The sequence below is a fragment of the Dama dama genome, chromosome 22 (genome assembly GCF_033118175.1).
Source record: "Dama dama isolate Ldn47 chromosome 22, ASM3311817v1, whole genome shotgun sequence".
NCBI classification, from domain to species: domain Eukaryota; kingdom Metazoa; phylum Chordata; class Mammalia; order Artiodactyla; family Cervidae; genus Dama; species Dama dama.
In genome coordinates, this window is record NC_083702.1 from 44831728 (window position 1) to 44834786 (window position 3059).

The window sequence follows — 3059 nt, forward strand, 5'->3', positions numbered from 1 at the left end:
GTTGTTTCTCTAAGGGGTCAGCAGGAGGTGAGAATAGCCCAGGGTGGGGCCAGGGTGGGCAGGGTGTTGTTAACTTGAGCAACTCAGAGAAGAAGTTTTCACTTTCCCTTTTGGTTCTCAGGGTATATCTGGGCCCCATAATTGTGTGGTCATTGCAGAGATGCCAGAAGGTGGCTGTAACTGCAGAGTAGAGAACAACTGAATCTTGTTCACACTCGGCCAGAAGAAGACTCCTGGGTAAGCAGGGGAGTAGGAGCCCTGCCCATCTCCCCATTCTCAGGACGACTGTCTGAGAAAAGGGTGCTCCTCACTACAGAAGAAAGGAAATGGAAGCTCAGGGAGGTGAGGTCATGACTCAAGGCACACGTTAAGCAGCGGCAGAGCCTGGATGTGGAGGCAGGTGTGTGTTTGTTCCTACAAAAGCTTTCCTAAACCAAGATGACATAGAGCATAGATGATGTAGGTCTCAAATCGCAGTTTACCGGCAGAGGGTGATCATCTGGAAAGTGCAGGATGACCATAAAAGGAAATGCTCAGAAATGTGATAACACTATCAGAAAGAACTTTTATCAAGACAGACAAGGAAAACACATCTAAGTACTCCACCACAGGTAAAAGAAGTGTGGTGCTGTGTCTTCATGAAGCTGGGTGCTTCATGTCCCAGTAATGGGTCCCACACCTCGTATTCTAGCCAGGCTGTGCCCGGGAGGGCGGAGGGAGCACAGGCCCTGGAGCAGGAGGAGCAGCAGAGAAGAGACAGGGTACCTGCCCAGTGCTGGGAGCTGCAGGAAATCCACACAAATAGACCCACAACCAGGAAAGTGCAAGATTCCAGGGGGGCCTGGAGAGGAACTGGTGGAGGCAGCAGGGGGAGGAGGCTTTGGAGTGGGAACTCTAATTACAGGTAACATTTCACCTGGTGAGGCAGGTGGGGAAGGCATTGCAGGGGGAGGAGCAACTTGAATGAAGGCCTGGAGGCTGGGGGAGTCCAGGGAGCTGGGAGTCCTCCAGGCCCCTGGACCAGGCCCTGTGGAGTCAGGATGAGGGTGAGGAAGACAGGAGTAGGAGCATCAGGAGGGCCTGGTGATGGGCTAAGGACTCTGAATCTGACCCTGCCTTTACCCCTCCTATCCCTGCCCATAGAGTATGAGCTGCACCACGTGGAGGGGGATGTTTGGTAGAATCTCTGTCTGCCCACGGGGAGAGGAGGGCTCTCTGTCTGGCCAAGCAGTTGGGCAGGGACAGGCTTCCCCACAGTCCTCCCTTTCCCCAGAAACAGTCTTTCCAGGAAGTGACCCGGAGGCTAACAGAGGAAGACACTCGCAATAGAAACCCAGCAGAAGGGAGCACCGTCCAACATCCACACCTGGCTGAGGCCCAAGACAAGGGTCAGGACCAGACAAGAGTGGGAGGGAAGGACAGAAGGATAAGTCAAGGGTCATGATGCATTTACAATTCTTTGGCCTCATCCAGGAGCTGGCCCTTCTGCTGGAGCCCTCCTCTTCTTTCTGGCTTGAATTTTCCTTCTCATGTTTCATGATTTCAATTGGCTGCCCGGGCTCCTGGGGTCCTGCAGCTTTGAGTCAAAGAAGGAGGCAGGAGAGCAGCCAGCTCTCCTCTCCCACCTGCTTGGAGGCAGGCCTCCTCTGTGAATACTCACCCATCCACAAGGTCGGTGCCTCTAGCCTCTGCCACCAGGCACACTGGCTAGTGGACAAGCTGATGGTTACTCTTCCTGAGGGACAACCCTGGGCATCACAGAGAGAAGGTGATAGAAAGATAGATCCTAGGATGGGGCTTAAGGGAGGGGATTTGGGGGAGCCTCTAAAGATATGGAGCAACTCTAGACTGGGTGCTGCCGAGAACAGGGGTCAGTTCTATGAGTGTGAGTCTCAGTAACTCCATTTATGGAGTTGGGGACCAGAGTGAGGAGAAAGGTGCAATTGGTATAGAAGGAGCAGTCATGCTTTTCAAGCAAGGGAGGGGTGTTTCCTTGGTGGGGGCACATGATGCGTGTTTGCTGTCTCCTTCACTCCTGCATCGGGGTGACCCTGTGTGAAGTTGGAGTTCTGTGAGAGCCTTTACATCCAAGAGGAAAAGAACATCACCCTGTGGTGATACCAGGCCAGCTTTGGGATGTCATGGGTTCTTTCTTTCTCAATCCTTTATAAACATTCATGTAAATAAACAGAAGGGAATATCCCCACAGACTTCGAGACAGCTCTTCTTATTAAATTTATTTCACAACAAAATATTTCCTGTTATACTTGCTCTTCTTTACACCATGAAAAGAAAAGAAAGAGACCAGCTCAATCCTATCCAACTCTTTGTAGCCCCATGAACTGTAGCCCACCAGGCTCCTCTCCATGGGATTTCCTAGACAAGAATACTTGAGTGGGTTGCCATTTCCTTCTCCAGTGGATCTTCCCAGCTCAGGGACTGAATCCACATCTCTTGCATTTTTCATCTCCTGCATTACCACTAGTGCAGTTTTTCAACTTTATGTCTCCCTTTTTGATCATACTTTATCTAAAGTCCTCTCATTTGATTATTATTATGAACTCATGGCCTTTCACAGACTCAACAAGGCCCAATGAAATATATTTATAGTACCATTACCTTTCATTATTATTATTATTATTATTATTATATGTGGGTGCCCTTCTGACCACTTCTCTGAACATCTTCAAGAGCATCCTCGCCTTTGCAGGAACAGAGATGCCGGCCTGTGGATGCCTTCCCTGCAAGTTATCTTGCATCCTTTGATGGACAGAAGCCCATGGGTGCACATGTGGGTGGGCAAGATGCTGCTGGACAATATATGTTGAAGATCACAGTTCACTCTCATTATTCTGGTTTGACCCTGTTTTCATGCCTACTTTCCTAGAGAACTTGGTTTCATCAACACGAACATGCCTCCTACACTGACAGTTGTCATAGCAAGAGTCACACCTATTTCTTGTTGGCACTTAATTCAACTGCTTCCATCATCCTTAAGGTGGTGGTGCTAGAAACCACCCCATTATTGTGGGTTACTGAATACTATAAAGTGACTTCTA